This window comes from Balaenoptera acutorostrata, chromosome 5 (genome assembly GCF_949987535.1).
Source record: "Balaenoptera acutorostrata chromosome 5, mBalAcu1.1, whole genome shotgun sequence".
NCBI classification, from domain to species: domain Eukaryota; kingdom Metazoa; phylum Chordata; class Mammalia; order Artiodactyla; family Balaenopteridae; genus Balaenoptera; species Balaenoptera acutorostrata.
In genome coordinates, this window is record NC_080068.1 from 65,907,750 (window position 1) to 65,923,335 (window position 15,586).

Sequence of the window (15,586 nt, forward strand, 5' to 3'; positions counted from 1 at the left end):
GCAAGCAATGGCTGTAGGAAAGCCTCAGAAGAGGACTCAACTTCACTGCATTAGTTTTAATAATAATGAAAGTTTCAAAGGAGCCAATGTGCCTTCCTTACCTCGTTACAAATAACATGCCACAGCTTAAAGATCTCAAAGTAAATGACTGAAACAATACAAGATAATAAAGTAAAGAAAGGCGGAAAAGTCATCTCCCACTAGGAAAAAAAAATTTTAAGTCCCAGAAGTTAGAAAAATTGCTGTAGGTCAGAAAGTGACTTAGGATGGAAACTAAGATTGCAAACCAGTTGCTTTCTCTTCCTGGGCCTCCTTTAGTCCTGTGATTTGGGTCTTTAATGCGTTTTTCATTTGTATGTAGATTTCTTTTAGCATGTAGATTTCTAATACTTTCAGTTGGTTTTACCACAACCCCCCGTATTTTGAGTTATTTGGAATTCCAGATAGACTTTTGCTGCTCTCTGGACATTTTGAATACGGGCTTTTCAACAGCCTAGATTGAAAAGTGTCTGAGAACCTCTAAGTTTCTATACAACAGTAACATACTGTTGTTGTTGTATCTAAACACCAAGAGTGAAATTTAACAAACTAAATAATTCATCCACAATCATACTTGAATTCAACATGTACATACTAAGTGCTTACTACCTGCCAGGCAGCTTTCCAGGCTCTGGGGATTCAGCAGTGAACAAGACAGAGAAGAATTCTTGCTCAAGGAGCTTACACTGTGCTGGAGAGAGATATAATAAACGATTAAACAAAAAAGTAAGTAGTATGTGAGATGAGCACAAGGGCTAAGAATTAAAATAAAGTCAGGAAAGGAGTTAATGAATGCCAGTAAAGGGCAGAAAGAGTAAGAGAGTAGAGACAGCATCACTGATAAACTTACCTGCAAGCAGAGACCTGAAGGAGGTGACCCTATGCTGGAAGCATCCTCAACATGACTGAGCCTAGCAACAGTGGAAAAGCTAATGTGACTGGACCCAAGTGGGTGAGGAGAGCCTGGTAGGAAATGAAGTAAGAGAGAAGAAGAGGCCAGATAGGACTGGGCTTTGCAAACCACAGTCTGGCTCTGTCTGGATGAAACTCGGAGTGAGATGGAAGCCACTGTAGGCTATTGATCCAGAGAGAGAGGGAACACTCTTTATTTCCTGCTAATAACTTAAATCATCTTCAAGTAGTTACTATTCCTAACCCTTAGGCTTTGTAGATTTTTAAAAAAATAATTTTAAAAAGCCTTATTCTAAAAACAGGATTGTTTCAAGACTCATTCTTTACTCTTTTATGAACTCATTGGAAAGAGAGAAATTAGCTTCCATTCTGTCTCAGAGAATATACCAGGGAAGCACAAATTCTACGTATTGATTTTCAAACAGAATTAACTGCTTTGGGAAAGACGAGAGCTCAGACCTACTGGATACAAACACTTCTATTAGGCAGAAGGGTAGATGGATGAGATGGTCCATAAACGCTGATAGAAAACCTATTAGCTGAATCACATTAGATTAGCCAAGTAGTGTTACTGAGGGCATCTGAAAAACCTCAAATGCCTACGTCAGTGGACTATGCATTAAATAGAGGTGAGATATTAATACCTAGAAGGATAAATGGAAATTCTCTCATTATTTAAAATAAATTTATCCATACTTCTAAGCATCTACCTATTCATTTGATCATACAGGAGGAAAACTTCTTATCTGTCAGAAGGCAGTTACTAAAGTAAAGAGGCAGGCAGATATTTGATGGTTTGATGTGCAAGTCCCTTGCTGAAATGACCTCCATTTGAGTCTGCCATTGTGCCCAGAATTAGGTATTCCTTTGGGCTAAGTCATTATCTTGCTAAAAGGCCTTTGCAAAGGATAATAGCTTAGTTTAGCACATTAACTTCCCAGGCCTTGGTGATGCACTCTAGCTAGCTGAAACCTTGGCAAGCAAAGCCTTAAGAGAGAGTAATATAAGCGGGCATTGGCCCAAAAACAGCACTTTTTTTCCTTTTATTAATACTATTTATTGAACTCTTACTATGTGCTAGCTTCTAATCTTAGAACAGCTCAGAGATAACTATTATTATTCTCATTAAAGAGGTTGAATAAATTTCCCAAGGTCCACAGCTCTAAGTAGTGAATCTGGAATTCAAATCTAGCATTTAACACAGTGCTTAGCACATAGTAGGGGTTCAGTAAAAAAGCCACAAATGAATGAATGAACAAAACCCAGATCTCTCTGACTCCAAAACTCAGACTTGGGCTTCCCTGGTGGCGCAGTGGTTGAGAGTCTGCCTGCCAATGCAGGGGACACGGGTTCGAGCCCTGGTCTGGGAGAATCCCACATGCCACGGAGCGGCTGGGCCGGTGAGCCACAATTACTGAGCCTGTGCGTCTGGAGTCTGTGCTCCGCAACAAGAGAGGCCGCGATAGATACAGGCCCTAGATAGAGGCCCGTGCACCGCGATGAAGAGTGGCCCCCACTTGCCGCGGCTGGAGAAGGCCCTCGCACAGAAGCGAAGACCCAACACAGCCATAAATAAATAAATAAATAAATAAACAAACAAACAAACAAAACTCAGACTCTTTATTTATTCAGTGCTTTATGGTTTTTAAGTACTTTTAAGTATGCTGTGGTGACTCTGGGGTAGAAGCAGCACAGAGTACTACTCTCAAAAAAGCACTTCTTGTAGGATACTTCCTCTTCCCCCAGCTTGTTCTATATGACCCCAAGACAACCTGGAGAAAATCTGGAACATGAGGAGTACACAAGGCAGGGTGTTGACTTGTGCAGAGCAGAAAGGCGAAGGAAGAGGGGCCACTAGGCCATCACAGTAAGTTGTACGAGAGCTTTGCAAAGGGCTAAGAGGACACATGAAGATAAAGGGGTGCTGTGGTGGTTAAAGGAGAGGCTCCAAAGTCATTCAGGCTTGGGTTGAGAGCCAGCCTCATTTCCTAATAGCTGTGTGACTTCACCCTTCTGCACCTCAGTTTCTGCATCTGTAAAATGGAAATAATTGTACCTACCTTACTAGTTATGAAATTATGTGAGAAACTATGTGTAAAGCACAGTGTCTGGCACATAGTAAGTGCTCGATAAAAGTTAGCTATCTTCATTATTAAAGAGTAAGATGGTAGTTCCCACGGACAAATGTCACAATTGGACATATGCTCCTCATTGGAGCCATAATCCACCATAGTTCCCACCCTTAAAGATCTTCATAAAATAAGAAATATCTGACCCAAAGGATTTGAAAATTGTCACCTTCCTGAAAGCAGCAACCAAATTGGACTTATTTCACCCTCCAATGCTAAGATGTCCCAGTTTCCAAACCCCTGTCTGGGGGAGGTTGAAGTGAGTCTTCTTCCAGTAGAGTTTCCCCTTTTAGAAATTTTGTTTCATGCCAGTGTTAATTTCACAGTCCTTAGTGTTCTTTCTATTATTCATGAGTTCGCTGCAGTTCAATTTTACAAAGCAAAGGAGGGCAAACACAGATGTGTCTTCCCCTTTGAAAACAAAACAGTTTTAGCCCCTGTGGAACGGAATGCCTGCTGATCAGATGAGTCTCATGTAGCCCGAGCAATTGGATTTAAGTCCGTTTCTTGAAGACAGCCCAAAGACAAACTCCACGCTTTGCATTTACATCTGGGGGACATTTTTTATAGCATTTCTTTTTGTGAGAGTATATCAATTCCCTGAAATTTACTCTGCCTTTCTTTGTAACTCAGCTTCCCTGCCTCTACTAGACAACCATGAGAGCAGCATACAAAAGAAAAGGGGAAAGTAAAGAGTCCCCCATCCTACCTCTACTTGTCCTGCTTCCAGTAAGCTTCCCATAACACGATTACAATCCTTCATAATCTGGGAGTGTCAGACTTTAATGCTAAGGGAATAACTTGACCAAATGGATTGCCATTAGATTCTCCTTCAGCCCCTATGTTGGCTGTGCAATGTGCAATGAGACTCGTGGCATCTGGATGCATAAGGGTCACAGTATATACAGGATCTTTGTGCAGAAAAGAAAGTCACTCCTCTGATGGTGAAGAGTTTGGCAAGCAGTGTCTTCTTACATATTTTTTTTAAAAGCACCCCTTCCTCAAGACTGACAGTGTCCTGAAGCACAGGCTGGATTTCAGTCCGCACTCTTCCCTATGGCTCTGTCCTCAAGCACAGAAGATAACAACCCTCTGCCATCCTTCATCCAGTGTCTTCTCACCTACACCTGGTCAAGAGCTTTGCCGAGGGGATTGAGGGAGCAGCTGTCAAGCTTAGGGACTGGTTTGTAAATCCCTCATTTCATTCTGAAAATGAAAATAACTACCCAGCCTACTTTGCTGGAAGAGGGGTTGATTAGCTCAGACTAAAGCATAATAGACCCGGTATGATATAAGCCCGGGCATCCCTCCACTCTGGAACATGTTTGGTGTCACAAACTAATGTATAAACATCTAGTGCCTCAGTTCCTATTTCTGGGGGCACAGGACACAAGGATATGCTGAGATTTTAACTGCCATAATTAAATACCTATATGGGCAAGAGTATTTGATTGGGGGATTCAGAAGCTATCATATCCAGTTTATCACATCTCACCCCAGACAAGCCACTATGGCTACACCTTCACAGAGATATTGGTAATGATAGAGCCATAGACTATTACAGAGAAGGGAGCATTTGCTATTTGTTTCTTCACCACAGTAGACAGCATTAAAACTAAAGGAAGATATCAGAAATGAAAACCTCTAGTTAGAAGTAACAGGCTCAGAAAAGAATTATCAGGAAAATAAGACCTGTAGAAATCACCTTAAGTACTATCCTGATATGAATCAGAGATCTTCTCTTCACATGCCAAGAGCTGGACCTCCTCATATCACTTTCATGTCTGAGGCTACCTGGACCAGGCTTCCTGGGACACACATCTCAGGAAAGGCTAGATTGGGCATTTGAGGCAGCCATCAGTAAGCAGGTGATGTTTTGCCATGGGGGCAAGTAGTGAAGGGAACACTCTCTATTCAGAGGCCTCCACTGTTCCAAAGGGACACATCCCCCCCAAGTGCCAAGTCCTCACTAACCAGGAATAGCTTTTACACTGTTGCTAGAGCTCATGAACTATTGTCCATGCTATGCTGATGGCAAACAGTAGTCTCCATCCTTCTCATAGAAAACATCCTTCAGTCTAGAGGTCACTGTAACATTGGCCAGGGCTTTCTAGCCCCAAGACAAAACAGGCCAACTCTCTTCCCCTTGCCTGCCTGGGCCTAGCCTCTCTCTCTTAGATTTGTGGCTGTCCTGTTAATGCTGCTTAAACCATTGAGTTAATAAATGACTCAACAGAACTCTCAGCAAAGACTGAAAGCAGTGCTGAGTATAATCTTGATTAGATTAAATGTTCAGCATTCAGCTAAGTCCTGCAAGAGACAAATTAAAATTAAGTTGAATTTTTTTTTTAAGAATTGAAATTTAGCATTCAGAGTCAAGTATTAGGCCCCACTGATAAAGACAGAAAGCAGATGGTCCCCTTGTCATCCCCCATCTTTGTCATCATTCTCCCACCATGTGCCCATTTCTCTTTCCTAACACCTACTGCTCAGATTTGGCACCAAGGAAAAGACATAGGAACAAAAGCCAAGTGACTGAGGGTCCATGTATGCTCCTACCTACTTCTCACAGTCCTCCTGCATAGCCCTCTCCCATCCCTCCTTGCTCTCACAGCACATGTGAGTGCGCGCGCGCACACACACACACACACACACACACACACACACAATTAACCACTGAGCACAAAAGTGGTATTCAAGTCCCTTATCCCTCAGTCAGGGGGAAATGCGGTTCCTAAACCAAAATGCATTTTCAAATCTAGTCCTGTTCTATAGAAACAAATGCTCCTGCCAGAAAAACACCCTGTAATGCACTCGGCATTATTACTAGTGGATAAATGAGAGGTTGTGATTTCAGCTTCTCCTTCTGATTGCCCTATAAGGTGGCATCCCCACTGATGTTCTGGATACCCTGTTATTTTTGGAATGTTCAAACCACCCTCCTCGCCCCTATTTTGAATATGGCCATTGAGATGCAAACAAAATGACTTTAAAACTTGACACTCCAAAATATGGTTGTTGTGCTTTGTGGAAATTAATTGCCTCCTCGTGTAGGAAAAAAAAAACAAGACAAACAAAACAGAAAAAAGCATATGTAATTAAGACACCAATTTCCAGTTGGATCTAAAAGGCTTCCACAAAAAGGAGACTCTCAGCCTCCCTCGTTATCTTGGCTCCCCTCATGAGCTCTCTCAACAGCACCCTTCAAGATCAGCTGTGCCAAAGCACTGGCACTGGTATTCAGACACCTCCTAAAGAGGAAGGAAATGAGCCACTGAAACCCGATTTCCTCTACCTTTTGCAAGAATCTTCTGATTGGCAGTAAAGCACAGACTGTTAATACAGCTAAAATCATTAAATTGGAGTTATTAATTGGTCTAGAGCCAAGAGACAGTTATGAAAGGAAAAAAATAAAAAGCTATTTTTCCCAGGACTAACTTAAGAATTAAAACACAACTTTAATATGTAGTCATTAATGTCAAACTAAAAAGCTTCCGCACAGCAAAGGAAAAAAATCAACAAAATCTAAAGGCAACCTAAGGAATGGGAGAAAATATATACAATCCATACAGCTGATAAGGGATTAATATCCAAAATATACATGAACTTACAAAATTCAATAGCAAAAACCCCACAAATAATGTAATTTTAAAATGGGCAAAGGACCTGAATAGACATTTTCCCAAAGACATCCAAATTGCCAACAGTTACATGAAAAGGAACTCAACATCACTAATCACCATGGAAATGCAAATCAAAACCAGAATGAGATACCACCTCTTACCAGTTAGAATGACTTTTATCAAAACAACTAGAGATAGTGAGTGCTGGTGAGGCTATAGAGAAAAGGAATTCCTTGTGCACTGTTGATGCAAATGCAAATTGTTACAGCCATTATGGAAAACAGTACAAAGGTTTCTCAAAAACTTTTAAAAGAAATACCATATGATCCAGCATTTACACCTATGGGAATATATCAGAAAGAATCAAAAACGCCATGCTGAAGACATATTTGTACCCCCATGTTCACTGCAACATTATTCACAATAGCCAAGATATGGAAATAAACCAAATGTCCATCAACAGATGAATGGATAAAGAAAATGTAGGGACTTCCCTGGTGGCACAGTGGTTAAGAATACACCAATGCAGGTGACACAGGTTCGATCCCTGGTCCAGGAAGATTCCACATGCCACGGAGTAACTAAGCCCACGCACCGCAACTACTGAGCCCACACACCGCAATTACTGAAGCCCGTGTGCTCTAGGGCCCACATGCCACAACTATTGAGCCCACGTGCTACAACTACTGAAGCCCACGTGCCTAGAGCCTGTGCTCCACAACAAGAGAAGCCACCACAATGAGAAGCCTGTGCACCACAATGAAGAGTAGTCCCCGCTCGCCACAACTAGAGAAAGCCTGCACACAACAATGAAGACCCAACGCACAGAAAGAAAGAAGCGGGGGGGGGGGGGGGGGCGGCGGGGGGGAGAGAGAGAAAGAAAGAAAAAGAAGGAAAAGAAAGAAGGAAGGAAGGGAGGGAGGGAGAAAGGAAGGAAGAAAGAGAGAGAATGTGGTATATACATATAATGGAATATTATTCATCCTTTCAAAAGAAGGAAATCCTATAATATGCAACAACATGGATAAACCTGGAGGACATTATGATAAGTGAAATAAGCCAGTTACAAATACTGCATGATTCCACTTATATGAGGTACCTATAATAGTCACACTCATGGAAACAGGAAGTAGCATGATGCTACTTTCTACTCCAAGCACTGGGAGTAGAGGGAAATGGGGAGTTGCTATTCAACACGTATAAAGTTTCAATTTATAGTGAGTAAGATGAATGCAAGATGAATACTTTATAGAGATCTGTCTACAATATAGTGCCTAGAATTAACAAGACCATACTATACAGTTAAAAATTTGTTAAGAAGGTAGATCTCATGCTGTGTTCTTATCACAAAAAAAAAACACAAAAAAACCTAGTAATTTAAAAGGAAATAAAAACCTGCCATGATGGGCCACATTTCTAGAAACTGGGTCATTTCTCTCCATACCAGCCTGGCACACTTTAGACCCTCTCTGTTACAAAGCAGCCGAGAGAAGATAAGAAATTCAAAAATGTCTCCTAGGAGCAGACAACTCAGAGTTCCTGGAATCAGGCTTAAAAAACATCTAGATTGAAAAGCAATGGCTCTGAAATCTCTGCAGTTTTGCTTCAACCTGTGCTAACATCCAGCAGTTCTCCCCCTTGAAGTGGCAGATTCCTAGTGAACTGAGCTCTGGACCTAAGGAGACCTGCTAGTAGTTATGTATCAACTATTATAAATCTAGTGTACTCTGTGATTTGCCATTTCAAAGCTTGAAAAAGTAAAACAAATGAACAAAAAGGAACCTTTTATTCTCAAACCAATACCTGATCAGCATGGGAGTTTTGACCTGCTCCATTTCTGACCTGGGCCAGTACATCCCTCCTTAGGCAACTTGGTGGTCCCTGGCCCCTCGGAGGTCGCTGTATTCTTGCTGAACTTAGTGCAGACACCAGGTCACCAGCAGACTGTTAAGAGCTTAAGACCCAGAAGCTCGAGCCCTAGAAAAAAGCTACCCTCCAATCCATTCAGGAGGGACTTTTTTGGTACTTCCATTTGCAGGGAGCATTTAAAGCTGGAAAAATGTGTTGGGTCAGGATTCCCCTTGCCCTCCACTCCTCCTGGGCCATGACCAGAGTGGTCAGCTGAAGAAGGCATATGCCATCTGATCTATGGTACTGGTGTCTGTTCCCCACAGCCAAGCCCTTGGGTTCAGCCAGGATCTCCTGGAGAGGATGGTGAACTCAACTCCTATTCCCCCTCTCTCTTCCACCTACTGTACGTTGAATTGAATGGTGACAAAATAAGTCATCAAACAACATCTGACCATCCTCAGAAGACACATATGAGGCAAACAGATGACAAGTTACATTCTTCTCATGTTCTGACAGGAAGAGAAAAAGAGTCTGGAGCCTTTGCCTAAGTCCCAAACGTTCTGAACCCCCGACCCGACATGGTTCACAAAACCTTGGGCTAAGAGGAGTTTCCGTGACTCAAGGTATTTTTCAAATAGCTTATGAATCCCAGGAAGAAATTAAAGTACACAGGATGGGGATTAAGCCCAGATTCCCCAGCACTGTCCCCTATAAAATCAAAAAGTAGAAACTACATGTAAGAAACGAGAGAGAGAGAGAGAGAGAGAGAGAGTGCACTGAGAAGGGAAAGATGTAGAAAATGGAGCTGTTTTTCTGCCAAGATAAGAAATCGTTCTAAGGTGCCCCTAGCTTAGGTTTAAACTGTACAGTTTGCTTGAATATGTGCTCAAACCCCATCACCTTCATTCAAGCCCTCGCTAAAACTTTAAATGAGTTATTATACACATTAAATTGTCATTTAATCGTACCCAAGCACTGTCATAAAAGCAAATGAAGCAAGCCAAGCAGCACCGGAATAAAAAATACTACACTAGTTACATTCTGAAAGCACAAGCTGAAAAATGCTTACTGTCACCTCACATAAGGGGAGGGGGAGGCCTGCCATCACAGGTAACAAATGGCTCAGAAGGCTCTGGCTCTTCACTTTTTTGCTTGTAGCTTGGCAGCTGATGGCTGCCAACCAGCAGCAACACTCACTTTCACCTAACTGTCCGCGGTTGCACTACCTTTATTTGAGGTCCAAAGGCCCAGTTCAGAAAGAGGCTCTCAGGCACTAATCCCAAAGTACATTCTCATGTGTTCTTTTTCAGTTAGGAAGTGATGGCAATTCCCTGTCTCAGAAATCCGTAGCAAAACACCCATTGGGTGGGTGTAAATGTTATAGAACATGTAAATGTTCTGTAAGGGAGGGAGGGGGTACCGATAAACTTCCCAACTCACATCCACCCACAAGTATCATGGCTTGCTCAGCCCCATCAACCCTTGTGAGCCTGCTAGGGTCAAGGAGAGGGGAGAACTGGCAAACTCGGGGAGACTAGTTGGATTTATATTGGCAAGAGCATAGAAAGACTAGGGAGCCTGGAGGGCTTGCTAAAGCTGAGGGTGGGAGAGTGAGGGTGCTGCTGGGGGTGGGGGTGAAAGCCTTCAAGACATTGTTAAAGAAGAAGATGGGAAAAGATGATTTTAAGAAGTTATGCTATACTCTGTAAAGGTAAATCCTTTTTGTTTAGTTTTGTGTTTGCTCTTCGTTACTTTTTGTTGTATTTTTGCAAGATTGCTTGTTTAAAGATTAAAATTGCTTTTTCAAGTATTTTTGGAATTTCAGACAGGTGTCTTTCTTTTTTTTTAAAGACTGTATTGAGACTGGTCTATATAGCGACTTCATCTTACACAGTTATGTTTAGATATTTATATGTGTTTGGCATTTTCTGAGAGTAATGTATTCAATGTATTTTGTATTTGGTGAGTGCAAAACACTCAAACTGGCCTGTAGAAAATTCAAAGATATCAGACAAGGGCCCTGTTTCCAAGGAGCTTAACCTGGTATAATTACCACTGAATGACTATGATAATTATATTCTATTTAAAAGCAGATATTCACGGAAAGAGAAGGCTCTGTAGAAGCTCAAAACAGGGAGAGAGGACTTCCAGCTGGGGAAGAAGTCGTGGGAAAAGGAGAACCATCATGAATTACAGAATGCTTCATGGTGGAGGTAGCATCGTAGATGGGCCTCAAATGATAGTTAGGCTTTGGGCATGCAGAGATAGGAAGGAAGGAAGGGTCTTCTAGGTAGAGGGAAGGGATTCCAAACAGAGAAAAGCCTAAGCAAAGAATAGGAGGAAGAAAATATAGGGATGATGAAGCAAATACTGAGAGGTTCTGTTTAACTAAAGCAAAGACTATAGAGCAACTCATAGGAGATGAAGGTAGAAAGGTAGCCTATGAGCAAACCATGGAGAGCTGGGATGTCATGCTAAAGAGCTTAGATTTGATTGAACAATCAATTGTGGAGGATGCAGGTGGCGGCTGACGACTTTGAACACTGTGTTCCTGAAATGGGACATGTTTCATGACTTTGTGTTCAGGCCCAGGCTGCCCTTCAGCCATATTATTCCCTATCCATACTCATATCAGATTTTCCTTAATACCAACTCCAAAAAGATAAGTTTTCAACCACGTATTCGCTGAGACTTTAGAGAAAGGATTGAATAGCCTCTGTCAGAAGAGAAAACTCTCCACGAGACTGAGCTATAAGGCAGTGTTTCCTAACACGACTGGCACTACTGCTTTTCCTGCCCAGCCAGGAAAAGAGAAAAGAGTAGACTAGAGTTTCTTTTCCTGCCCCCACTCCCAGGACCAAGCATGAGCCCAGTTGTTCTGAAGGTGAATCTGGCCATTGGCACAGGGAAGTTCCCACATGATGGTGGTTTAAGAGATGTTAAATGGTGGCTGAAACTGAGCTCAAGGTGAAGGCTGGGTGACAGATAGATGGCATAAATGCAGACCACCTCAGGAATACTGGAGCTCCTAGAGCAATGTGCTGGGACACATGGAGAAAGTCTCAGAGAGACCTGAGGATGGTATCATCAGAGAAGGAGTTTCATTTCCAAAGTAAGGTTGTTAGGGCTGAGAATTGGTCATTGGTGGAGTAGAGAGCTTTCACACATAGTGTATCCCAGTCACTAATCATGCTCCAGTTGAAATGGCAGGCTTCCTGGCACAGGGACTATATCTCTTTGATTCACTACTGTATCCTAGAATCTTCCTGTACATAAGAGACACTCAATACATATTCGTGGAATGAATGACTGGGCAAACTAGTGAATGAAAGAGAGCCCTTGTCCTCAAGGAGCTCATGGTCTAGCTGACACGACAGTCACTGGCTTGGCAACACCCTCCTCAAAGGCACCAGAGAGGCTCAAGACCTCCGAATTATCCATTTAGTTTCTTCTAGAGATCTTTTAAGCGTTAATGTGCATATTTACTAATAACTACCTCTAGATTATAGCTTTAAGGCCTTATTTCCATAATCCAAAAAGATGTAATGAAATACCTGTCTTGCTTTAATTCTCTGAAGGAAATTTATAGAGGCTGCTCAGTGTAATGGAAAAAATACTGGAGTGGATCCATGAAATAAGGGTTCTAGGCTGAGATCTACTAGTAATTTTTTTGGTGCTTTCAAACTTCAGCCCTCTGGGTCTTAGCTTTCTAGTTGAAAGAGAGGGCACTGAACTAGAATCAGGAGTAGCAAGCTCAAGCACCTCACAGGATCAGGACGGTTACTTAAATATGTATAAAGCAGACCAAATACAAGGTTACAAGGCAGAGGTGGGGAGCTGGAGAGTTCATGTCCCTTTTAAAGGCATTCAAATCCAAATTTAAAAAAATAAAATTGTGTAGACTCCAGAAGACAGGTCTGTGGGTCAAATATAGCCCATAGTCAGGCAATTTAAAACCTCTGAACTGCAAGCTTAGGTCCCTTCCTTATATAATCTCTTAGGTATGAAAATAAAATAGTTATCAAAAGTCAGTGTTTTGATCAGCGTCTCATATATTATTACTATCTTCAAATAAATCATTTATTTTAATGCTTCCATGATCCAGAAATACCTAATCATTTTTCTCTAGCTTGCTGTGCAGCTTTCAATAGTTTGTATAGTTTCTCTGTGACACAGATTGTCATCAACTAAAAGAAAAATAAAATTGCTGACCATTCTTATGGGATATGGTATAAATTCATTAGTTAATGTTTTGGCATAAATGCTACGGATGTTCATTAATGAAATACATCTTGTGCACATATATTCTTCGTGATCATTTGCCTTGATAGTTCTTTGGTTGGCATCAACTTTTATTGACTGTTCTACATAATTAAAACCCCAAGAAATTGACTTAAAAAGACCAGGAAGGATGTGTAATATGGGACTGCCAACACTAATGAAATAATTTAAGTTGGAATTAGACTAAAGGACAAATTAAACTCAGCAAATTACTCAAGGACTAAGAAAGGCTGATTGTTCAAGCGTAATTAATACAGCTGGAGTAGTAACTGCTAACAGAGTGATCTGATCAATGAACACAGTAGTTATAAAAATTTAATGCAGTGTGAGCAGCCTATTTTTTAAAATGCAAATAATCAACCCAAAATGCAGCAGCCTGTTATGAGGCCAACACGCAAAAACTAACAAGCTCAGGGAAATTGTACCGATGACTCAGAAGAAACAGGCTGGTATAAATATTAAGAACATTGCTCTTGATATCAACACCACCACTTAATCATAAAGATTAATTTTTCTAAAAGGGGGGCGGGGTGGAGTTCGTAGTCAGAGCTCTAAGAGTATTTACTTCCTCAGGCCGATCCTTTACCTGATGCCTGGGCTGAGCAGTGATGTATGCCACATCTCCTCACTCATGCTGTCCAGGTTACACCTCTTTCATTACCACCTAGACCACTTTTCCCACACAGTGTTTAGACTTTTAGATCTAAGTCCTCAAATTAGCATAAAAACAAGATAAAACTGGACTCTATAAAATTTACAGATATATGAGAAAGACCAGAAGGGAGCAAGTGACTAGAGGGAATGGTGAAGTTTTAGGTCATTTTTTTCATTATTTCGAATATTTTTATTATAAAAGTGTTCAATGAACATACGTAACTTGAATGTCCCAGGTCTCACCAGGTCATAGGTATGCACGAGGTCACATTAATATGAATTGCACATATTTCATCAGCTTCAAAGCCCTACTTGCTAATATAGGAACACCAGTCCCTGGCAGAGCTCCCACCCCTCCTCCTACAGGATCTCTGAGAATCCCCTTCTCTGGCTGTATGAACTCTGGTGGACATAGAGATGCACCATCCAGATTCCCCTTCAGGGGAGGGTCTGTCCCAGCAAACATCTCCTTTGGCCTCAGCTGCAAAGAGCCATATCACCCAAGGGCACACCCTTCCCAGGGCAGCCCACACCCAGTGGCAGATGGAGGAGGGATGGTAAAGGCTCAACCATGTCAGCCCACTCAGGACAACTCTGATAGGCCACGTGCAACCCAGAGCTCCCAATGGGGCTGACCAAGGCTTTGTTTGGCCTGCATCAATTTAACTTCTCTATCTGCCCAATCATGCTTCCTGTCCCTTCCCTCCACAGGTGCTGGTTCCTAAGAAATATCCTGCATACCAAACTCCACCTCAGCATCTGCTTCCAGAGAACCCAACCTGTGACATGAAGTCATCCTGGCTGCCTACAGCACCTGACTTGGCCCAGAGGGTCTGAACTGCTTAGCATGATTTTCTTCCTCTACCCCTGCTGAGATCCACATCTCTTGTGGTCAACCCAGAAATCACTCCCTCAGTCCTCAATGCCCTGTGAGTGCTCCACAGTCCCCCGTGATAAAGAAAGGACCTCTCTTCCTCTGCATTATGCTCCATTAAGGGGTGATGTGACTCTCAGGTTTCAGATGTAGTCTGTTTCTCCCAAAGGCAAGAAGACACTGCCACAGTAGTCAGGCAGGATATGTTTGGTTGCCAGCCACCATCCAGTACCTGGAATCTACTCCTCTCTAAACCTCAGAAATCTGTCTTCCTAGACAAGCCAGACTTTTTCTTTATGGTAAATTCTCTCTCAACTTTCTACCCCATTCCCACAATACCCTTCTTGAGATGTGGCTTCAGTTTATACACACGTAAGTACATTTAACGTACCAAATGGGTCTGAACCAAACTCTGGTAAATGATGAAGGGTTTGGAGCCTCCTCACCTACAGTAAGTATAATAAATACTGCTGTGGAGCCTGGTGAGGAATGGAGGAAAGTTTTCAAGCTCTATACATATATGAATATTCATTTAACACTTACCTGGAAATTACCATTGGCACTGTTCTAAGGCTTTTATGTATATTAACTCATGCAATCCTAAAAGAGCTCTATGAGATAATTAGGTCCACCTTACGCATGAGAAAACTGACACACGTAGAGATTTGGTGACTTGAGGTTACACAGCAAGTAAGTTCTGAGGATGCTCTGGCTCCAAGGCCTTGTTTTTTGTTTTTTTGGGTTTCTTTTAATACATCTTTATTGGAGTATAATTGCTTCACAACAGCGTGTTAGTTTCTGTTGCACAACAAAGCAAATCAGCCATATGCACACACATGTCCACAAATCCCCTCCCTCTTGAGGCTCCCTCCCATCCTCCCTACGCCACCCCTCTAGGTCATGGCAAAGCACGGAGCCAATCTCCCTGTGCTATGCTGCTGCTTCTCACCAGCCAACAATTTTATATTCAGTAGTGTATATACGTCGATGCAACTCTCACGCTGCCCGAGCTTCGCCCTCCAGCCCCATGTCATCAAGTCCATTCTCTACGTCTACCTCTTTATTCCTGCACTGCAACTAGGTTCATCAGTACCATTTTTTTTTTTAGATTCCATATATATGTGTTAGCATACAGTGTTTGTTTTTCTCTTTCTGACTTACTTCACTCTGTATGACAGACTATAAGTCCATCCACCTCACTAAAAATAACTCAATTTCGTTTC